The 24,540-nt window shown below is 46.3% G+C and overlaps 1 protein-coding gene across 13 annotated transcripts in view; it reads right to left on the reverse strand.

Moving 5' to 3' along the window:
• Positions 1–24,540, reverse strand: part of PCDH15 (protocadherin related 15) — a 635,072-nt gene that overhangs the window by 379,014 nt on the left and 231,518 nt on the right. The window lies entirely within an intron of this gene.

The following is a 24,540-nucleotide window of genomic DNA, read 5'->3' on the forward strand; positions in this document are numbered from 1 at the left end:
CATTTGGGCCTCCAGGCATGGACCGGGTCGGAGGTTTCCCCTTTCTCTCAGCATCAAAGGGAAACACAGGGCAGAGACCCCAGGGCTCCAAATGGGGAGGGAGAGCACCAGGATAGTGAGAGGCACTTTGAAACTTGTTATTGGGGGGCTTCAAAATCAAATTGCTCAGATGCTGGGCTCATTTCACCTTTTGCTTTTGAGAAAATCCAGGTCCTTATAAACACATATAATTCCTTCCCAGTATCCCATCCATCTCTGCCCTCTGGCAGTGGAAACCATTCCCTGTGTCCTGTCCCTCCATCCCATGTCACAATTCCCTCTCCAGCTCTTTTGGAGCCGCTTTACACCCTAGAAGGGGCTCTGAGCTCTCCCTGGAGCCTTCTCCTCTCCAGGCTACTCAGCACAGAATCCATATTCCATTGGAATTTGCCAGCTTGCCATGCTCTCCAAGCAGAAACAGGGAGTTTTAGGCACGCATAGTTTGCTTTGCAATAACCCAACAAAACCTGCTGCCTTGTTCTGAGGTGGAATAAACCCACACGACATTGGGCAGTGAGATTCAGGAGGTAACTCCCAGCTTTGAAGGCTGATGGGAGTTCGGGGAAATACGTGCATGTTGTGTGGACTTCCAACAAAATATTCCGTAAGGGGAAACAACATGGTATTTTCATAGCCTTCAGAATTTAACTGAGTATAAATAGGTAAAGCTTCATTAACAAGACACCAGATGTGTGTGGGAGTGCATCACTCTTCCCAGGTCTGCTTGACCAAATCATTTATCTCTCCTATATATAAATACATTTATATATATATGCAAAAAGAAAGAAGTACAACCAGACAAAAATACGGCATAGACAACACACAGTTCATTACAGCAGATATTTGCTTGTATTTCTGAAGACATCCAACAGTTCTAATATATTTTTAAAAAGAAAAATAAATGTTTCCAGCATAGAAATATTTTGCTGGAACTTCTGCCTGAAAGAATTCCTATTCCCTGCTATAAACAGAGCTGGAGAAGAGAAGACTCCAGAGAAACCTCCAAGTCCATTACAGTCCCTAAAGGGGCTCCAGGAGGGCTGGAGAGGGACTTGGGACAAAGGATTGAGGGACAGGACACAAGGAATGGCTTCCCACTGCCAAAGGGCAGGGATGGATGGGATATTGGGAAGGAATTGCTCCCTAGGAGGGTGGGCAGGCCCTGGCACAGGGTGCCAGGAAGGATCCCTGGCAGTGCCCAAGGCCAGGTTGGACTTCAGGGTTTGGAGCAGCCTGGGACAGTGGAAGATGCCCCTGCCCATGGCAGGGGGTGGGATGGGAGGTCTTTAAGGTCCATTCCAAAATTGAGGATGGGAGTGAAGCGGCTCTGGGCTGTGTGAAACACAGGCACCTTCTGCCAGCAGCGTGGTCACCTCTGGATTCCACCCCCAAAAATCCACACTGCTAAGGCTGCAATTGCTTTGCTCAGAGAATTCCCAGCCCCTCAGGCATGGATGAAAGGTACTAAATGAATTCCACTGCCATGACAACAGAGTTTCCTCCTTGCTTTACTCAGAGATTAATGCCCATTGTCAGCAGCTTTTATGATAAATGATCGTCATTGTGAATTTTGGTAATGAAGATGCATCATGCTGTGTGTTGTTCACACACTGCAGAACACTTCTCCTCTAATCAGCAAGGGCTTGGAGTTCTGAAGATTGTTTTGCAGAAAAAAAAAAAATAGGCTCTTGAGATGGGAATTGGTTTTGTATTTTAATGTTGGAAATAGAGCCAGAGTCTTCAATTCTGAGTTTCCCTGGAAGGTGATGACAGAAATTTGGGCTGTGGCTGTTCCATCAGCCTGGGCTTTGATGTGAGAGGAGCAGGTGGAAGCAAGAGCTGCTGGATCCATTTCATCCACACTGTCTATAATTTTGGGGTTCACTTTGGATTTTACAGCCTCCCTGAGAAGGATCAGTCACCCCCTTGGGCTCTCACACCCCTGTTATTGGGAGAAGAGCATTTGGTGCCCACTGGACACCAAATCTGCTTTACTTTCCTCATTCACAGGCACAAAACCACATGGAATCAACTCAAGATTCAATAAACAAGAATAAGCACCAATGACATTAGAATAATTGTGTGATATTGTACTCACTAACTGCATGTTCCAGGCTGAAATTAAAGAATAACTCAATTTCTACAATTGGCAACTGCCTGAAAAAAACAACTCCCATCATTACATCTGAAGCATTATTTTGGTGCATTCCTAAGATGTGGGGGGATAGAATAGAGATGGTCTAGAAAGTAATCTTGCCCCTAAAAAAGTTGCAGCTGGGCCAATGATCAAAAAATGAGGAGAAGGCCTAACTTCAACAGGCCACAGCTGTAACTGATAAGAACAACAGGAGCTATAAAAGAGTGGGTTGGTGTGTTAAGAGGACATGCCCTGAAGTGGGAAGGGAATTGGGTCAGTCAGTTACCTGGTGAGAGAGAAAGGGTGTGCTCGGAGGAGCTGCTCACCAGAAAACTCCAAATAGGTACAAAACTTTTGTAAGAAAGAGATGATAGTATAAAATTCCTGTTACATATATGCATATATGACAACATTAAGATGCTCATTTTTGAGGGCAGCCTTCTCCTGTTTAAGGGCCATGGAGATGATTAAAGGGATGGAAAGGCTGGGAGATCTGGAAGTGTTCACCTGGAGAAGAGAAGGCTTCAGACAGACCTCTAAGTCTATTCCAGGGCCTAAAGGGACTCCAGGAGAGCTGGAGAGGGAAATGAGACAAGGGATGGAGGGACAGGACACAGGGAATGGCTTCCCACTGCCAGAGGGCAGGTGTGGATGGGATATTGGGAAGGAATTGTTCCCTGGCAGGGTGGGCAGGCCCTGGCACAGGGTGCCCAGAGCAGCTGTAGCTGCCCTGGATCCCTGGCAGTGTCCAAGGCCAGGTTGGATGGGGTTTGGAGCATCCTGGGACAGTAGAAGGTGTCCCTGCCCATGGGAGGGGTGGGATGGATGGGCTTTAAGGTCCCTTCCAATCCAAAGCACCCTGGTATTCTGTGCAAAAAGCTTAGGTGGGTTCAAGATGCAGTTTGGCAGCTCCATGCTGGAAGTGCCCAAGGTCAGGTTGGATGGGGCTTGGAACAGCCTGGAACAGTGGAAGGTGTCCCTCCCCATGGAACTGGATGAGTTTTGATGTCCCTTCTAACCTCAACCATTGCCTGCTTCTATGATTAAAACAGGAGGGTTAGGAATTGGATTGTGGGAGTGGAGTGAGAGGTGGGGATATGGTTTAATTTTAAAGTCAGGGCTCTGGGGTTTTGGTGCTTACACCTCTCCGAAGAGGACCTTGAAGCTCCCTCCCAGTCTGACCCTACCTGAACCCTCCTGACCTCCACAAACACCTTTAGTTGGGAATTTAGAAAAATATAATTTTGTTAATGTCTTGGCCCTGCCCGATTTGTTTCTACCTGAAGTTTACCTTTTTCTCCCCAGCATGACATTTCCGCTCAGCCTCTTCTCAACCCAGAGAAGTAACTCATGCAAGCACTCAGAAATGTTAAAAACCAGCATGAAGACCAGTATTACTGCAGCTAAGCAAGCAAACTCACATTTTTCATTAAGCAAGACTCCTAAATCTCTCCTGCAGCTTTGAAAATTACCCTCTTTATTTTCATTAGGCCAGTGTTACCTGTAATGATGCTTACAGTGTGTACATTCTCCTATATCACCCCCAGCAAACTCCATCTCTGTATTTCTCTCAGTGGCTCACCTGGCATTTTGATGCAGAATTTTAGAAATTTTATCCTGAACTTAAAGAATACTGATCAGGCCTTGAAATATTCACAGAAGCTGCTTTCTGCCAAGACAAATCTCTCCCGTTTTTTGCTGCTTGCAAGGCACATTCGTGAACCAAAATTGGTTGGGGTGGGGGCAGCAGAATTCCTTTGCTTTCAACATTTTTTCTCCTCATCTGCAGCAAAAAATGGGGTTTGGTTTTGCCTGAAAAGTGTGTTAAAAGTTTTCAGCAGAAAAAATACAAACGCAACTATATCCCCTAGAACTAATACAACTCATCTGCTCCAGGTTTGATTTACAAGTATACTCATTTACTGGTAAAAAAAATTACAGGTTTTGTTCCTAGAATATCTTGGAAAACAACCATCTTCCAAAAAGTCTCCATCAAACACTACAAATATGTAAAGGGTACTACCCTGGCATTTTTATTAAAAGTTTTCTTGTCAAATCAGAGCCATGAAAATCTGATTTACTGCCAACTTTTTTGTGGAAAAATCAACCCAGTCATGTTTTTCTTGGCAATGGGAAGTAAGCTTGAGTCAAAGTAAGATTTGTTTTAGCATTATTTCATGTTTTCTGAATACATTTCATATATATTTATGTCTGCCTCTGTTTCTACTGCATGGAAATGCTGCTCTCACCCAGCTTGTGGAGCTTGCTTGGCTGCACATGGGAGCAGTGATTGAATTCCAAAATGAAAATCTGAGTTTTCTTTTCTGTGCTCTTTGCCACACAAACTCACAACTGCATCTGAAGTATATTTAAAGAATTTTCTGCTTATGATAAAATTAAACTTCCAAAGTAGTTTTAAAAAGACTTCGGGATCTTTTCCTAAGGGCAGTTTGTTCACAATTCCACAGCATCGTGGAAAATGTTTGGTTTTAGGGATTTCAAGCTGCTCAAGGTGGAACCTCAGCATCCAGTGCAGCATTCTGATAAATCAGAGCAGAAAATGGAATTCACTAAGGCACTGAACTTGCCAGATTTTTGAAAACTTGACATGTGGGAGGTTCATAACCCACCCAACAGATGACAGGGATGCTCTGCTGCAACATGTCGAGTGTGACAGCCGGGTCAGGAGCTGAGAACTCCAAGAAGTTAGCATTTGAACTACTTTGTAGAAGCACAGAGTGGTTTGGGTTGGAAGAGACCTTAAAGACCATCCACTCCCACCCCATCCTGGCCTTGGGCACTGCCAGGGATGCAGGGGCAGCCACAGCTGCTCTGGGCACCCTGTGCCAGGGCCTGCCCACCCTGCCAGGGAACAATTCCTAATTCCCAAAATCCCATCCACACCTGCCCTCTGGCAGTGGGAAGCCATTCCCCCTTGTCCTGGCACTCCATGCCTTGTCCCCAGTCCTTCTCCAGCTCTCCTGGAGTCCCTTTAGGCCCTGGAAGGGCCTCTGAGTTGTCCCCAGAGCTTTCTCTTCTCCAAATGAGCACTCCCATCCCTGGAATGTGGTGTGCAGGTAGCACAGGGGCACTGCCTTGTTCCTCCCCATCATATTCCTTTTGGAAGATGTCTTAAAGCACAAAAGAAATGGGTCCTCCAACAAGGAGCACCCCAATGGTTTGACATGAGGGGAAATGTAACAAGTAACTTTGCTCTGGCTAATTCAGGCTGCGATGGCTTTAGCTCTCTGAATCCTGACTTCTTTCTAAAGGCAGACAACACGGTGCCAGCCCTTTGCTCTGAAATCTTGTATTCATCAGGAAGCTGGAGAGAAACCCAGGGAGAGGCAGAACTCGTGGATCTGTCCTCAGCAGCTCCAGCTCTGCCAAGTGCCAAGCTGGCAGTGCCCATGTGTGTCCCTGCCCACGTCCAGCTGCTCCTCACTCTGTTCTGGCCAGGCTCCCACGCCCCCAGCCCTGCTGGGAGCACGGACCACGCAGTGCTCCAAATCTGCTTCCATCACAGCCAAACGAGTGGAAGGGATGGGTTCATTTGGGAAGAAACCCTGGGAGCTCCACAGTTGTGGGGTTTGGGGAGCTGGGAATGCAGGGACAATGGGAGGAGCTGTATGTTGCCCTTCTCAGCACAGACAAACTGGGAACAACCTTTCCACTCTGGAAAAATGGGGTACCTACCCCGCAGTGTGCATTTCAAACCTCAGTCCTCAGGGGAATTTAGGTCTGCACTGGATGCAGGGTTCAATCAGATCCACATTTCTGTAGTTACAAACTGACTGTAAGAGGCACCAAATGCAAAACCCACACAGGACAGGAAAGGATTCGGGATTTATCTGTGCAAACATGGAGCTGCAGCTGCTCCTGGGCCATAAACACAATGCTGTGGTTTCAGCCACGGGCTGGGCTCAACCAGAGCATGGATGTTACCAGACACAATCCCTCATTTACACTCCGGGTGCTCCCACAGCTCAGAAGGAGTTTTGAAATAGGACTGCCATGAACTTGCACGATGTAATTACACCGTGCTTTTTAAACAAAGGGATGCTCATACACATTTTTCATACTCATCCCTGTCCTCCTGAAATTTTCCTCCTACTCTCCAGCATAATAAGGCTCAGGAATGCCTGAACAGCATATTGAGGTGTAAAGGCTCCCACAGTCTTTCATCCCCCAGTGTGTGTAATGTTTTCTGTGTAATATTTATGTAAGCCCATTTTAAGCTGCGTTTGGCTTGGTTAATATTTTTTCCCACTTACACAGAACTATTCAAGGAAACCTTCAGCAATGTACAGATTTATGTCTCCAGACACAGGCATTCCCACCTATTTTTCCTCCATCAGCCCTCTATCCACTGATAAACAAAACTAAAGGCAAATTCAGAAATTCATGACCTTTAATGCTCAAGACAACACCCACATCTGCACGAACTTTGGCACTTGAAAGCAACGGGGTATCTACAAGGCCATTCCTGTTAAGGACTACACACAAGAAGTGACTTTATGGGTATGAATGCCCTGAAATCTTTCCAGAGCTGCACCTTAAATTACCTACAAGCCTGTCACTAGTGGCATCACCAGGGTTTAGTTCTGGTGGGCCCAGGATTTTTTAAATTGTTCATCAACGGTGGTGGAGGAACAGTCTCAGGATCCAGACGGCAGGGAGCTGCTGGAGCAGCTCTGCGGGGAAGGACCTGGATGACACCGAGCTGTCCCTGGGCCGGCAGAGTGTCCCGGGGGACACCGAGCTGTCCCTGGGCCGGCAGAGTGTCCCGGGGGACGCCGAGCTGTCCCCGGGCCGGCAGAGTGTCCCGGGGGACACCGAGCTGTCCCTGGCCAGCAGAGTGTCCCGGGGGACACCGAGCTGTCCCTGGCCAGCAGAGTGTCCCGGGGCCAAGGAGGCCAATGGGAGCCTGGGGCAGCAGCAGAGCACTGGCAGCAGGGCAGGGAGGGATGGTGGCCCTGTGGGCAGCCCTGGAGGCTCCTCTGGAGTGCTGTGGCCAGCTCTGGATGCTGAGGCCAGCAGGGCCAGGAGCTGCTGGAGCTGAGCAAGGGCCTGGAGCATCTGGGTGCCCAGGAAAGGCTGAGGGAGCTGGGGCTGCTCAGGCTGCAGAGGAGCCCCAGCTGAGAGGGGCCCTCAGGCCTGGGTGTCCCTGGGTGCAGGGAGGGGCAGAGCAGGGCCCAGGCTCTGCTCCGGGGCCCAGCAATGGCACCAGAGCCACGGGCAGGGCCTGAGCCCAGCAATTGCCCTGCCCAGGAGGCACAACTTCTTCCCTGGGCACTGCCCAGCCCTGAGCAGATTGCCCACAGAGCCTGGGGGCTCTCCTCCCTGCTGCACACAGTCCCGTGTCAGCTGCCTGCTGCTTTAGACATTGGGGCTTCAGTTCGTACCCACACCAGGTCTGTTTTGCATAATTTTAACACTCGCAGCACTATTCAACAGCATGATACAAGCATAATAATTTTAGTCTTTAAATTTGAATAACTTCCTGAGGAAAAACCACAGTCTATTTCTAGGGCTTCTGGTTGTGAGATAATAGAAAAAGTCAATTTTAATTTTTTACTAAGTTCCAAAATTCCATTAAAACCGAGAGAGATTTTGAGGAGTTTGTACATTGTGTCACACAGAATGAAATCCCAAGACCTGAGTGGTATTTTACACCTTGGCAGTCTTGCTGCTGGGGGTTCTCAGACAGTGCTAAAGCCTGCTTCAATTTATTTGGTCTTAATCAGACTTGATCCTAAGTCTGGAAAAGTTCAGGACTATTTCTCTGTCTCCTGCAGCCACAGGTCCCTGTAGGCCTGCACTTTGAGATCCCAGATTTTGTGTTTCTCTGCTTAATTCACAAAGACAAAGGAATACCTGTGGGATTTCCAGTGCTTATGAACCAGCCAATCCAGCAAACCTTTTAAGTATGCAAAGAAGTTTCAGCTATTTCCTGACATTCCTGCAAATGAGATCTGAATTGGAGCTGTAGCATTAATACATAATACTCACATTAAAGCTTAGCAAGGCAGCAGTTGTTCAGCTTCATATTCCAGTGAGACAAACAAGTGTCAGCTGCAGAGGTGGTCTTTAAGGTGTCATTGAGGTTTAATATTAGATTTGTCCTTGCATCCTATAAGTTGAGGTTCAAGGCGTTTTCTTCAACATTATTAGAGAATATTCAGCTTAAAAAACTCCCATGTTTCTTATCAAAGGAGTCATTTGAAGTGAAAAATCTTAAGGAAAGCTCTTCTTGCCCCATTTCCATTATTCCAATTATTATATACATATTAATTGGAGCAAACTCTTTAGGAAATGGTTCACATAAGCAGCTTTTAGCTGATGAATTATCCCTGTCATTTAAAAAGATTTACATGGCTTGTTTATGTTACTTTGTTGATTTTATTGTAATTTAGTATTAATTAACAGCCCTGTCTTTACAAGGTGTTTTATCAGTTACAACTCTTAATTACACCACAGCATTGCTTAATAAAACAACACACTATTTGGGATTAAGTTAAATTGGCTAAATTAATCTGTTATCCACTTTTGTGGGTAATTTATTGCACGATAAAAGCAAGTCGAGAAATTATTTTCATGGCAAGAAGCCTAAAAAAGATTTTACAGGGATTCTTTTTCTACTTTAACTACAGAGAAAAACTGTTCCTAATTTCCAGAGTTTTCTACAGATCAGCACAAAGCTCAGAACTGTCTCCAAAGCTGCAGTCACAGAAATTTGGTGCTGGAGCAGCCTGGTTTGGGAAGCAATGCCGGAGCAGAGGAGCAGCACCCTCAGCTCCAGGGGAACTCCCCCAGCGAAGGAGCTGCTCCTGAGAGCAGCCAAAATCTTCTGCCAGAGCCTGAGGTCCTGCCCGGGTCTGCTGAGGCCACTGGAAAGCTTTTCCTGCATGGAGCTGCCAAATTGCATCTTGAACCCAACTTAGCCTTTCCCACAGAATCCCAGGCTGGTTTGGGTTGGAAGGGACCTTGAAGCTCATCCTTGAAGCAACATCTCCCAGGCTGCTCCAAGCCCCAGTGTCCAACCTGGCCTTGGGCACTGCCAGGGATCCAGGGGCAGCCACAGCTGCTCTGGGCACCCTGTGCCAGGGCCTGCCCACCCTGCCAGGGAACAATTCCTTCCCAATATCCCATCTAAACCTTCTTTTTTCAGTTTAAAGCCATTTCCTCTTGTCCTGTCCCTCTATCCCTTGTCCCCAGCTCTCTGGGAGCCCCTTTAGGCACTGGAAAGGGCTCCAAGGTCTCCCCATCTCCTCACCCTCCGAGGCAGTGAGCCCTGAGCACGTCCCATGCCATGGGACAGAACCCATTGGCTCACTTGAAATCTGCTCCTGGATCATTTCATTGCCAATATGCCAACCCTACTGCCTGTGTTAGGGGAAAGAATTCACAGATTGCCCATAAATCCTTTCCCCCCACTTTGGAGCTTCTGTCCCTGCACAGGTCCCAGGCCTCAGCTGCACGTCTCAGGTTGAGCCCCCCACATCCCCCCCATGACTCCCTGCACAATGCCACTCACCCAGTGACCCCTCCTGAGGCCTTTTCCAGACCTGTTAGTTATGCACAGCCATTCCTTCTCTGTTTGGCATTGCCAAGCACTCACAGCGACTAAAATAAATCTTAATTACTTCAGATCATTTCTTCCTGTATCAACACCACTTAGAATCATAAGTCTGTCCTTGTTGAAATGCCCCCAGACCTTTCTGAAGCTGTTCTGTCTGCAACTTTCTGGTTCTAATCTATGACTTCTCACAATTCAATGAAGAAAAATAAAAATTAAACATGACAATTATGGTTTAATGTTTGTCACAACCTCGGGACAGGCTTGAAAACACCTCCCTGTGTGGCAGCAGGCAGGGGAGACAGTGGGCTCACACTCAGCCATGATTACATTTCTAGAGACCCACCCCACATTATAATTCTGATGTTCACTTCTGAATTTTTACAAGAACAACTGAATTGGAAAAAAAAAATACAAATCTCCTAAACCAATGATTTATACAATAGAATTTTCCCTGTCAGTCCTCTGGGACTTCTCCTGCTCTCAGGGTAGGTCACAGGTAACAGTTCAGACTGTCCTGGACACTTCTACAGATGCTTCAGAGTGAACAGCTTGAGTCTGGTGACTTGAATAACAATCATTTTTTAATTATTTTTCTAACTTTACCTATTCCTCCTTGGACCCTTGCATTTTGTCCTGAAATTAGTGAAGAAGCTCTGGTTTGCTCCTCATGCTGACGGGAAGCATTTAATAAAATATTTATCCTACTATTCAACACTTCATCCTTTGGAAAAGCATTGCATTTTACACTTACCTGGGAGCAAAACTAAACTTCAAAAATGCCTGAAGATAAATATTTTACTAAACAGAGAGGGGAAACATTCACACTCCAAAGCCCCAAAGGCTGCTTCATCTGACTCTGATTGTTTTATGATAAAAGGATAAGTGTGTGTTCTGGCAGACTGAGAGACACGAGTGCCACAGTTTCTTGGAGGAAAGAGGAACTTTTGAGCTCTAAAGGGTCATAGAGGGATTTTGAGGTGCCTGAGCTGATATGACTTCCCAGCAACATCTCCCACATTTAAGAGGTGATAGGGTGATACCTTGGTGATGATCCTCATTCCAGATTTTTCCCTCTCCACCAGGTGTTTGCAGAGATAAAGTTTCATGCCTGAACAGAAACACCACTGTACAATTTGTCCCTTTACTCGCTATGTGCTTGTGCAGTTCCCAGGGCTTTACTGCAGTGATGCCTTAAGAGAATCAACACACAAATTCTTCAAAGCAAAAGCCTTTTCAGAGTCCTTTTGTTGCTTATCACTCACCAAAACCAGGGTCGAGACTGGCTTTAACTGGAGGCCTCTAAATTGCAACCTTTCACATCTCCCATTACACTGAGTTTTATACTTAAGGAATTACAGTGCTGACTTTTTTTTTTTTTTCCCCAGGACTCTTCCTTCTCTTAAACCTACTGGTTTTGAGGTTTATAGTGTTTTCTGTAGAATGAGGAATTAATGAAGTTTTGCTTCAAAAGCAATAAGCATTCTGGCTTGTAGCAGAATTGTTCTGGCCCTGCTGAGGGACCTCCATGGCTGTGTCCAGTTCTGGGCCCTCCTGGCCAGAGAGCCCTGGAGGGGCTGGAGCGTGTCCAGGGAAGGGAATGGAGCTGGGGAAGGGGCTGGAGCCCCAGGAGGGGCTGAGGGAGCTGGGAAAGGGGCTCAGCCTGGAGAACAGGAGGCTCAGGGGGGACCTTGTGGCTCTGCACAACTCCCTGCCAGGAGGGGACAGCCAGGGGGGGTCGGGCTGTGCTGCCAGGGAACAGGGACAGGACAAGGGGAAAGGGCCTCAAGCTGGGCCAGGGCAGGCTCAGCTTGGCCAGCAGCAGGAATTTCTGCATGGAAAGGGTGTTCAGGCCTTGGCAGGGGCTGCCCAGGGAGCTTTGCAGTGCCCATGCCTGGAGGTGTCCCAGGAAGGGCTGGAGGTGGCCCTCAGTGCCCTGGGCTGGGGACAAGGTGGGCACTGGGCACAGCTGGGACTCCAGGGGCTGGCAGGGATTTTTCAGCCTCAATAATTCTGTGAGAGGGCAAGAAGGACACCAAGGCTACCAAAGGACACCAAGGCATGTAATTATATCAAATTGGCACCACAGTGCACTGGGTTTTCCTAGAGAAGAGAAAGTCTAAGATTCACCTGTGCCTTGTTTTGGGCAAATTTCCATCCAAAGCCTTAAAAACAACCTTTAATTTCCTGGCTGGTGATTTTCTATGGAGAGCATGCCCCACATGCCACGGGTAAAATGTCTCTGCTGGGGAACTGCACGGTGTCACCAAGGGTGCCTTGTGGCTGCTGATTGAGAGGAAGGAGCACAGCTGGGCTCTGGGCTGGGTTCCACTGCCTTTGAAGCAGGGGAGGAGGAGGGGGAATGCCTAATGCTGCAGAACAGCAAAGCCAGCAGAATGGAATCCAAGATACCTCCATGGTGCCACTCAGCAGTGTGGAAAAAAAGCTCCCCACATGAATCAGACAAGCACACCCAGGTGAGAAAAACAAGCTCTTCAAATAAAGCTCCACCAAGCAGCTTCATGTGCTCAGGCAACACACACATGGGGATTTGGGAGCTCAGCTGTGACCTCACAGACACCTTCCAGGGGTTCAAGCACAGAGCCACCATTAAAAACCCTCAGCATCAAAGCAAACCCTTTAATTGCTCATTCTCAAGGTTCACTGCCCACAAACTGGTGTGATATTTTAACTAATGATTAAATAGTGAGGCTGCTACAAGAAGATCTTTCCTCTCTTAGGGAAGTTTATTTGTGCAGCGGGTAATGCTCAGCCAAGACTCAGCACTGCTGTCCTCTCATCCATATTCATTGGACAAAACAATGTTAGAACACTTCCACATCCCTGGAAGTGTCCAAGGCCAGGATGGATGAGGCTTGGAGCAACCTGGTCTAGTAGATGTCCCTGCCCATGGAATGGGATGAGCTCTAAGGTCCCTCACAACCCAAACCAGTCTGGGATCCTAGAAGTCCATGTTTGCATCATTGTCCTCACTTGGTAGTTATGAAATGTTTCAGTGCTTTCCTGGTGGTTCTATAGCATTTAAAGGTTACAAGGAATAGCCTGGGCATTAAGAGATTTTTTGCTTCTGGTCCTCTTCTAACATTCCCTTTCTATTCTGCAGTTATAAAGGTTTGATTTGATGAGCTCCCCAGGGCTCTCCATCCCGTGCTGTGCCCAAACCACACAGCTCAGTGAACTGGGTGCAAGGTGCTTCCACACCTTTCTCAGCATCACCCCAAAACTCCTCAACAAAGACTCCAGGGAGGTAGCAGGGCTTAAAGGCTGAGACAGGAAAAGAGAAGCCAGGAAATCCAGCAAGGGGGTGAGGAGAAATCCACGACATATGAAGAGCACAGCAGATGCTGGGGAGGAAGGCACCGCACAGTAGGTGGTTTCCAAAGAATAACCTGACACTACCCTCACATGTGGCCACCCAGTGCTGGATCACTCATCTCCAGCGTGGCAATCATTTAGGAACATTTTAGAACTTGCCATCATCACTACCAGCTATTTAAATTTGGGATGTACAGCAGCACTCCCATAGAATTGTACCTCTCCTGTCCCTTATTTAGTACAAAATTAGTCATTTTTTTTGCTGTGACAATTCACTGGTGAAGGCAAATCTTAAAAATGAGCTTGCAAGTGTTTTGAGCTTCAAAGATCTGTCTCTGTAAAAGAGATGATGGTTCTGCATTTCATCACATCACGGCTGCATATCACCAGAAAAATAAAAGTCACAGCTCAAGGAAGATAACAGGGTAATGTCTGCAAGGGCTCCTGGCTGTCAGGAGGAGCCCTCACAACTGAAAGGCAAGAGAAAATCTTTCCCTAATCTTTCCTTTCTGAAATTGCATCGTTGTGCTGAAGTACTCAGAGCTATCACAGGAGTACAGCCACCCACACACCCCGATGCACACGACAGGAGGCTCTGGCAAGGCAGAGGCTTCATTGCAAGGAGAAATCCCAGAAAACCAGATCCAAACTGCCTGAAGGCATCCTTACACCAAAGAAAAAGGGGGAAGAGTCTGGGAAACGCCTCTGTGAGTGTGGAAATGGCCCTGCCAGCTCCAAAGTCATCACTGCTGCCACAGCCCCTCACCTGGAGCTTCCTTCCCAGGTGGGAATCCAGTGGGAAATCCTGCCCCACCCTTGTAGCAATGTATCTGCACAGCTTGGGCCACAGTGTGCTCCAGCCAAACCACTTTTAGTTATTCCTATCAGAGCCCTCTGGAATTCATCAAGGTTACTAAGGCATAAATTGTGCTAAATTAAGAAAGAAGGGCTTGAGAAAAAAAATACCAAGACCACAAGAACTAGATAAAGGAGGGTGATGAAGCACCTGGACTATAACCAATCCCATACCCAGAAAACTGTGTGCAGAACACGTGGACAAGAGAGAGGCACCAATCAAGAAGTGTGTGATCCCATGAGCAGTAGTGTTAGAAAGTATAAATAGAGCATAATGTAAAAAATAAAGTAGCTTCTGCTAATCTAACTAATCACATTAGTTAGTTATCCAAAAGTCCTAAATCTCCCACACACCCTCATGTCCAACAGTGCCAGGCTCCAGTGAGTGGCAGCTTCCATGGAGCTGCAGCCCCAGGCAAGGGCTCTCTCAGGGAGCCCCAGAGGAAAGGAAAATCAAAAATCAAAACCCCTCACAGACATTTTTGCTGATGTTACTGATTGCCTGATGACAGTGGCTAAAAGGCAGCTCAGACTAGCACCCTCCTTTGCAACTTCTAAGTAGAATTCACTTGTATTTCCCCTCTTCTCCCCATTCCCAGCAGGTCAGCAGATACTTGGGCCCGCAAAATATCCATCAGAGCTGCCATCTGGCTAAAAATAAAAAAAATACAACTCTGCCACTGGCAAGAAATAAAATAAGAATGAAAAAACCTCACATTCCTCAAACACACCAACCCTATTCAGAGAGGGGTTTTATTACTCCATTTAGGTTTAAACAGAGCTGCTAAAGAAGGTGACATCTCAGATTTCCACCTGGGACAGAGCTCCTGGCAGCATCAGAGGAGCCCCAACATCCAACACGCTGTGTTTAGATAAAGAGGGAATTGATCTTGTTCTATCAACTTTGAAAGTGCCTCTGTAGCACCAGGAGAGCCTTTCAGGCAGGTTTTTGCAGGCTGTCCTGGCTTTGCTTTGATTGCTGTTGTAGTGTGAGGGGATTATCTGTTATCCCACCCTTTGGGAGCACCTCCTGCTGAGACAAAGTCTTTTCTCTGCTTAATCTCTTAAATTTCACATCACTAACAAAAGTACAGCACATCCAGCATCACATTTCTTTCTCCTAATGACCCTCAGGCCCTTGGGTGGAGGGGGGGGGGGGGCGGCTAAACAACCCCAAAATGGTATTTAACATCACCAGATCTGCTTTTAGTTCACTGATAAACTGAAATCTGATGGTATCCTTGGGTTCACAATCACGATTGCTTCGTGTCACGCTGCTCATTAATGCTTTTTATACTGTATTTTATGGGAAGGAACAGAGCTGGAAGGACTTAAATCTTAGCCTTGAAAATAAAACTGAGAATCGTTCCATGCTTCAGGATCAATTGATTCTGGTGCTGTCCACAAGGAATACCCTTGGCATCAACAGAACCATTTAAGCCCTTGCTGTCACATGGCCCATCCTCTCCTGGCTCAGACAAATCTCCAGCACTTTATCCCAGGAGAGTGAATATCCTGCCAGTGAAAGGCCAGGAGTCTGTGTTTGAACAGGGATCACACAAAGCAGAGCTCTTTAGAAGAGAAGGGTTTATCTGGGGCTCTGTGACCCCTCCTCAGGCTGGGGACACCTTCAAAGCCCAGGGACACAAAGCAGAAGTCAGGGCATTGCTCATCCAGAGCTGCTGGCAACTTTGGGGCATTGATCTTCACAGAGGCAGCAAATCCAGAGGGAGGAGGGAGGTCCTGGGCCCACCAGTGGGATACGGATTTCAGGGACATGTTTCTGAAGGCAAATGCTGCATCAAGAGTTTGAATATAAGTTAAAGACAAGGAGAAATGAAGACTTAAAGGTTGTAACACTACATAATTAGTGAGAGTGGTACTAAATAAGTCCCTAAAAACAACCCAAACTCCTCTTCCATCAAGTTCATTTGCTTGTGGATTCACGTCTGCATGCCAGGAGGAAAGGATATTCCCTATCCATGTTCCCTGACTAAAGAATGTGTATCATAGCACATGCCACACATGAAATGGCCACAACACACAGAGTATCACCACAGAATATCAGAAAACTTCAGCCCATACAGAGTAACACCATTCCACTCCAGAAGACTGCAAGCAGCTGCCCTTCTTGTTCTTCAGCCCAGCCTTTTATCCCCTCATGCTGATGCACTGCGCCTGTGTGCCCTCTGCTCCCTGTGGGATTGGTCAGTGCCCCTGGGCACTCCATGGCTCATTAATTTCAATATTGTTCACCTGCTTCTCACAGCTGCACCCATTGGGGATGAGGCTCAGCCCCAGCCCCACTCCCAATTACCACAAACTCTGTGCCTACACACGTGCTGCAATGCAGAAATGCAAAGCAGAGAATTAGAGAGAAAGAGCTGAACCAGTGTTGTGTAATGTCGTAGCTGTAAAATTATCTTCCTGTCCAGCAACCCCAGGAGGGGCTGAGGGAGCTGGGGAAGGGGCTCAGCCTGGAGAAAAGGAGGCTCAGGGGGGACCTTGTGGCTCTGCACAACTCCCTGCCAGGAGGGGACAGCCAGGGGGGGTCGGTCTGTGCTGCCAGGGAACAGGGACAGGACAAGGGGAAAGGGCCTGAAGCTGGGCCAGGGCAGGCTCAGCTTGGCCAGCAGCAGGAATTTCTGCATGGAAAGGGTGCTCAGGCCTTGGCAGGGGCTGCCCAGAGCAGTGGTAGAATTCTCATCCCTGGAAGTGTTCAAAAGCCATGTGGATGTGGCACTTGGGGACATGGTTTAGGGGTGAACTGGGTTTGTGTTTGGGTTTTGTGACCTTAGAGGACTTTTCCAACTTTAAAGGTTCTGTGATTCTACATATCAGCTGGCCAAAAAATGCAGGGTTCATTTGGTTAAACAAAAGCAAAGGCAGCCTCCCAACAGTCCCATCTATCCATAAAATGCACAAATCCAGCCATCCTAAAGGAACAAACACAGCAATTCTCACACACACAGCAGGCAAAAGTCCCTCCACAAAAACTCCTGGGAAGAAGGCAGGAAAAGATCAAGTGCCTGCAAAAAAATCCTGTCCTGCTGCACAAAATCTTCTGCAGGCATGTTCACCTCTCAATCCCCTTTTGCTGTCATATCCAGGGGTTCAAGTGACCAAAGATCAGTCTCTTGCCAACCCAGATGAACTGAAAACCACTCACGGCGCTGCTGATGGCTGAACAAGCATCTTGCCACATCTGCAGAGAGTCTGAAAATCAGACAGACAGCCCAGTGTCACCCAGAGGACAGCACAGAAAGGAAGAACCACTGCTGGAGTGTGCCTGGAGGTCCTGACAGCAGGAAGATGGATGTGGAGCTCCTGCATCCCCACCAAGCAGAAGAGCCAGTTTTTTCCACTCAGGTCTCCATCACTGCCCCTCTCAGAGGTCCCTCGTGGCACAGGGTGTGCTTTCCTCACCTCTGAACAGAGAACCCAGCCTCAGACACTGAGTCAGGAGGGGATCCACGGAAACACAAAGCACTTGGGTCTGCTCACACAGAATTCCAGGCTGGTGGGGAAGAGAGAAATCGGGGAAATTATCCGTTCGTAATTGTAATATCCATTACAAGACAAGGATTCTAATTACTGTGTTTTTCTGCTTCTTTGCTTGTGCTCTACAGAGCAAATTGTACAAGGAAACGGGTTTGTTTCCAGGCAGGTTTTTTTTGCTCCTTTTCCATTTGCCACATTTGCCTGGCAAGCAGGGAAGCAACACAAAGCACTTGGCATCAGAGGTCTGGTGTGCACCTATCCCCGAGCCAGAGGCACAGATGGAGGCACCCAGCCAGATCCCAATGCCTCTGCGCCACTCCAGGGATACTTCTCTTGAGGATTCAGAATCCCAGAATGATCCCTAATACCTGGATGAATCTCAGGAATGTCACCATTTTGCTAGGTATCCAACCTAGGTGTTGAATTCTCAGATCTTCCCTTAGGAGAGTGCTAAAAATATTTTTTCCCCCTGTTAATCAGGGGAACAAACAACTTTTCCCATTGAGTCTGGTGGGCATCATGTAATGATGAGGCAGTTTTGAAGTTCTTGCTGCTGCCAACAACATCCTAAAAATACAAATGTGTTTGTAGAGGTGCTGGCACTTCATCCCTAGGAAGAGAAACTTGCCTCAGTCTATGGCATATGACAAAAAAGGTCCACAAGAAGCACTTAGATAAATTTTCCCAGTCCTTCTGCCAATTCATTATAGAATTGGAATCTATAAGCAATCTATTGGAAAATCCCTGCCAGCCCATGGAGTCCCAGCTGTCCCCAATGCCCACCTTGTCCCTAGCCCAGAGCACTGAGTGCCACCTCCAGCCCTTCCTTGGACACCTCCATTACAGGATTTTTGATTCCCTTCATTGTTAATATGCCCAAAACTTTCTAAACAAAATTCCATTTATTTTATAATTAAGTAATAAAGACAGAAAGCCATACAGGAGAGGAAATGGCAAGTCCCAGTAGACAAAGGGATGAACAAAGGCAATTTTAACAAGAAAACTATATGAGAAAATTTGAATTTTTTCTTGAAATTTAAGAGTAAAGCCTGTCAAAAGTGGAAAAGAAAAGGCTGGGAAAATTTGGATTCTTCAGCCTGGAGAGGAGAAACTTCAGGGTGACCTCATTTAAACCTTCCAGTGTGTGATGGACCAACTATGGAGAGAGACTCTTTACAAGGGTCTGGAGTGCCAGGACACAGGAAAGCCAGAGGGCAGGGCTGGTTGGGATTTTGGGAATTAGGAATTGTTCCCTGGCAGGGTGGGCAGGCCCTGGCACAGGGTGCCCAGAGCAGCTGTGGCTGCCCCTGGATCCCTGGCAGTGCTCAAGGCCAGGCTGGATGGGGCTTGGAGCTGCCTGGGACAGTGGCAGGTGTCCCTGCCTATGGCAGTGGGGTGGAATGGGATAGGCTTTAAGGTCCCTTCCAACCCAAACCAGTTTGGGATTCCCTGACAAACCAAGGGAGAGCCATCTCAGAGGAGGAATTCCAAGGCTGCAGTTTCCCCTTCTTGGCTCTGGCTGCATCTGGAGTCAGAAGATGCTCAGAATAAATGTTGTTGTGGGGTGGCTTTTTTTTGATTTTTGGTTTCTTTTTTTTAATGTAGCAATTAGATGTTCAGCAAAGCGTATTCCTATCCTAATTTGATTCCTTTCATGCATCCCCCTTTAACTGTGTACAGCAGGATTTCTCTGTCATCCATGAGAAGTGTAATTTCTCCTCCTGCCACACTGGGGGAAACTGTTTTATGATCCAGCTGTTGGTACCCTATTACCTTCCAATGAATCCTTTATTGCTGGCAAACATCAGGCTTTTACTACTTAAAAGTTAAATACTATCTGTAAAATATATCTTCAATTTTACAGCCAGTATTTTATATCCAGCATATAATACACAGAATTTTTTCGTATTTCTCCTCTGAAAACCAGACCCTCTGATCCCATCCCTCCCTAAATTAAACAATGGAGTTCCACGACCCTTGTGCAGACCTTTTCCCTCATACTGAACAAAACAAGCAGTGAAATCAAATACAGAGAAAAGTATTTCATCAGCTGAATCGCAGGGTCTTCCCAGAAAAAAAGGAACTAGATCTTGGTAACCTAACTGTGGAATTTCCCATTGGTAAAGCCTTGGAACTGTCTCGGCAGGACAAAAAGCAGGAGAAAATTAAAATCACCCCTTTGCTAGCTCCACATCGTCCACCTGCCTCAGCCATAAGGAAAAAAAAGAAGAAAACTCCAATATCCAGAAGCTCTGGTTCAACCCCACAGGAAATTGTTAAAAAATGTAGAATTTAAATGGCCAATCTTAACTTTTTTTTTTAAAATGCTTTTGACAGCATTGCCCAATGAACAACCCCACCTCTTTCAGCAAGCTGAGGGGTGATGATTTAAAGACTTTTGACTACAATGTAAAAGACATGCCTTTGACTAAAGCCACAATAAGTAGAAAAGCCAAAAAAAGGACAATTTTCCTCTCAAGTGTCTCTTTTACCAAATCACAGGTGACTCTAAGCCTTTGCTCCTGGCAAGGAATAATTAAATTTAAAGCTACTGAGGTTTTGTAATAGCATTAATTTCTGTGGACATTTGAGTGTCATAAGCACTTTAATAAAAATTACCAAAATGACTTTAAATTCTGGATGATTTTGGTGTTCCATTCCCGAGACTACAGTTAAATATATTTGTTTCCTTCAATTAGGGGCATCTTTTCTTGATGGTTTTGAAATGCTCTCCAAGATTTCAGTTTCACCCTTAGCCCCTGCAGCCTCTCAGCTGAATTACATTAGTTGCTATGTTATATCATAGAATTATTATGTGGTAATATTATTATTTTATATTACATGACAAAATATATTATTCTTGTCTCTGCTTGAAGCCGAATATTCAGCTCCGTATTTACTAAGCCAAAGTGGTCTCGACATAGAAGAACTTAAAATTCCTTCCACATCTCAAATAGAGGAAAATAACATTCCATGATTATTTTTTTTCCCCTTTTAAGTCATCATGTAGTGAAATTGGAACCCGAGCAGACAGCGGGGATCTCACACCATTTGTTCTGCTCCGAATGAATGCATTATAGACAGGGAGTCATTCCGGCTGCCTCTCCTCACTAATTCTGAGGGAAAAATACTCATTTTATTTGTCAGGGACACAGAATTCTCATTGCCCACATGCCAGAGGAAGCAATCATACAAAAAACCTTGTAACTGATGGAAAAGGAAGGCACACACTGGCTTTCAAATGCCCAAAAACCACCTGAGCCGTGCGTGGCTGCACAAATTCCGCTGTAAATTCCAGTGTTCTCCCAAGACAACGATTTGATCCCCATTCCATCCGTCCACAGGCTGCCAGAATGGGCAATTTGAAATGGTGCTAATTAAAAGTCTTAATTAAACCATGGGAAACACAAGCATGTTAAATGTGCTGATACTCCAGGCTGGAAGCAGAGATGGATTGATCCATGGAATGCTGCAAGGTGTGATGGGGTATTAGGATTATTAAAGCTTACAAATCAGTTACAATTCTAAAACTATTGCTGAGAATAATTACAAGCCTAAAACAAACAACTCATTTCATTCTTATATCATAAGAGCTCTTGCATTAATCTTATCAAGAAATTCTTAATTGGAAGAGGCCGCAATAAGAAAATCACACTCAAAAAATCCAAACCCACTTTTTTTTTTTTCTTTTTCTTAACACAAACCTAACATGAGCGAAAAACCCTTGAATGAAACTTAGGTGTTTTCTCCTCTGCATAACAATAATGTTCTGTAGAGCCCATGAAATTATGAAGAAACACCAGAATCCCTATAGAACAAGAAGGAAAAAAGTGATAGCCATCAGAATGCCAAGTGCTAGGGGCACAAATCCCAGCTGCCCTCAGGGAATGGTGTGGGAACCACTGAAGAAAAATGGGGAGGCCCCAAAAAAAAGTGACTGTTACAAGTGTCTTTCCTTGCCACAAATGATGTTATTCAACTGTTCCCTCTCAGCTTCTGCGTTCCTTTGATGATGGACACATCCAAGTATCCCAATCCAACATGCTCCCGTGAATTTTCCTTGTGTCTCCTCCATGTCTGATCCTGTTCCACCCCTCTGAAGAAAGCAAAGCAAATTCCTGCTGTCCCAGAAGCCCTGGCTTTGGCTGGGACTGAATTATTTGTGCTCCCAGGAGCTGATGCAGAGCTGTGGGGTTTAGGATGAGAATTCCATTGTTAAGGCACTAATGCTGTGGTTGGTGCTGGGTCCTGCTCACCTCAAGTCAAGGGCTCTCAGTTTTCCATGCTCTGCCATCCAGACACAGCAGGAAGGAATCAGGACAACAACTCACCCTTGCAAACTCTCCACGTGAATCCCTCCCGAGACCATTCCAACCTGTGGCATTCCAGCTTCTCCATGCACCCCACAACAAGGGCTCCTCTATTTATCTTGGTTCTCCAAATTCTCCAGGTTTCCTCTTCAAGACAGGCCTGTATTTCCTCAGTCTTTTCCTAAAACTACTTTAGAACTTTCCAAAGATTGTGCAGAAGTCAGGGTTTGCTTTTTAAAACCAGCACTCCCACCCCTCACCTCCTGGCCTTGGCAGGGTTTGAATCATTTGATCACACAGCACTGAACATTTTCCATATTTCATCCAGTGATGAGCCAAAATGAAATGCAGGGTTCACACAGCATCTGAATATTGTATTGTTCATCAAGTGGAGATGGAGAGCAAACCTCCCCTCACCAAAATCTTCACAGGGACAGAAAAACGAGCCTGTGTCAAATTACAACTGAAATTACATCTCTGCATAAACAGCAGGAGCAGTGAAATGGGAAAAACTGCCATGCAAATTATCCCAGCTGGCAAGATGCATTTTTAAAAAAGGTCTAACAGAGAAATACTGTGAATTTTGGGGGAAAAAGACCCCCAAACTCTACTACAGCAGTGTGAGCCTGATGACACTTACCAGCCTTCCACTATCCCAAATCCAGCCCGGTTTTTAAGGCCTCAATAGCTCAAAACAGTGGATTTGCTTCAGATTAAATTCATGAGGACATTTTCCAAGCAATATGTGGGAGGCAAGGAACACCAACTGATTATTAAATACCAGGATTTGGAGAATATAACATTTGGGTGCATACCCTGTGGCATTCCAAGTCATTCCTCCATGGATTTAACACAGTTTGTGTGGGAAGAAGCTTGACCCATCCATCAGGGTTAACACTGCACTGTTAGTACAGTAATAAAAAGCAGTAATAATGTGATTTGCATGAAAAAATTTTCTATATGAAGACAAAAAGAGCATGTTTTAATTTCTGTGGAAAAGTGACCCACAGTTGGCAAACACATGATGGAACCCAGAAACCTGCCAGGTGCTCCCGTGCAGTGTTTTGCACCTCCTCTTTCACAATCCATAAGAATAACACACCTACAAAAGTGTCCATGACTGAAAAAAGGGTGTGAAAGAACCCCTAAGTGTAAGGATGTCGTTTAGAAGGAATGAATTTCAGTGTTTATTGTGGTGATTGATGTTTCACGTGAAGAAAGTCTGGGTAAATGAGTCTATCCCAGATGACCATGAACAAACACCTACCGTGAGGTGTGGGGACAGGCAGAGAGCCCCAGGAGGAATCAGGAGAGGATATGAAGAGAAATTCCATCATTGCTCTGGCCTCATCTACCCAGACCCACTGTACCTGCACTGCCAGAGGCGCACAGGTGGGCAAAGAGCACCTGGCCTGTGAGAGCACCATGGGTCTGCATGGGATCCAGCTCCTGGCTGGAAATACCCCTGGACTAAACGCCACTGCAGGGGAGGGCCTATTCCTTTTTCCCTTTCTTACCCCTTTCCTTTTTCCTTTCCTTTTTCCTTTCCTTTCCTTTCCTTTCCTTTCCTTTCCTTTCCTTTCCTTTCCTTTCCTTTCCTTTCCTTTCCTTTCCTTTTCCTTTTCCTTTTCCTTTTCCTTTTCCTTTCCAACAGGAATGAACCCACTGAGGTGGGAATGAGACAGAGAACCACTTAGGGCTAAATTTACAAGTTCCAGGGGAAAGATTCCAAAAACTGGGACCTAGAGGAGAAAACAAACAAGTTTAAAGTGCCCCACAGTCATTTTTTGGATGCCAAACCCCAGCAGTGTCCCACCACCCTGGTGGCATCCCTGACAGAATCCTTTGAAGCTGTTTTTCTCTCCCTCTGGAGCAGGGGAGCAGCTTTCACTGCTGAACAATAGGATGTGCTTGGCTGCAGCGCCCCCAGGTCACACATTAATTGTACCTCATCTCAACACCAACACTCTCAAATAAACCTTTGTGCCCAGGAGTGACCTCAATTTAGTTCTCATCAGTGGCCTACAAGTGGAAATAAGTCCTATCAGCACCTACCTACTCACAAGATCCCTGGGTTTCCTTCGGGAGGTATTTTTCCACACCCGACTTCCCCTGAATGTGAAAGCTTTTACCAATCTGAACCAAAATAATGTACAAGAGCTGGGGTAAAAATAAGAAGATAAAAGGGGAAGACAGCAGGATCTATAAGTACAGTGGCTATAATCAGTATATAAAGGTAGGAGCTACTTCTTAGGGCATCAAAAGAGAGCGATGTTTACGGACATTTGTTTTCCTGAAGGGAGATCATAAAGCACCATTTGAATGATTTCATATCTGCTCCAAAGATTGGTACAGGAGAACTTCAAAAGATAAGGATACATCATTCTGCAACTCAAACTGCTCTCCAAAGTCCCATTAATGTTGTTCATTCTCCCCTGCAGAAATGAACCCATAACTCACTCCCAGGGGTTGCAAGGAACGCCATAAAATTGTCGGTATCTCGCAGGGCAAACGTCTGCATGGGAAAGATAGTGTGGAATTATGGTGCATGTGAACCCTCAGCAACCTTCCTGTGGATACTTCATCACCTGCCACACAACTGTGCCTGTCCCAGCTGTAAAATCATACACAGAATGGTTGGGGTTGGAAGGGACCTCAAAGCTCACCTCATTCCACCCCTGCCATGGGCAGGGACAACTTCCACTGTCCCAGGCTGCTCCAAGCCCTGTCCAACCTGGCTTTGAGCACTTCCAGGGATCCAGGAGCAGCCACAGCTTCTCTGG

Source organism: Motacilla alba, chromosome 6 (genome assembly GCF_015832195.1).
Source record: "Motacilla alba alba isolate MOTALB_02 chromosome 6, Motacilla_alba_V1.0_pri, whole genome shotgun sequence".
Classification (NCBI taxonomy): Eukaryota; Metazoa; Chordata; class Aves; order Passeriformes; family Motacillidae; genus Motacilla; species Motacilla alba.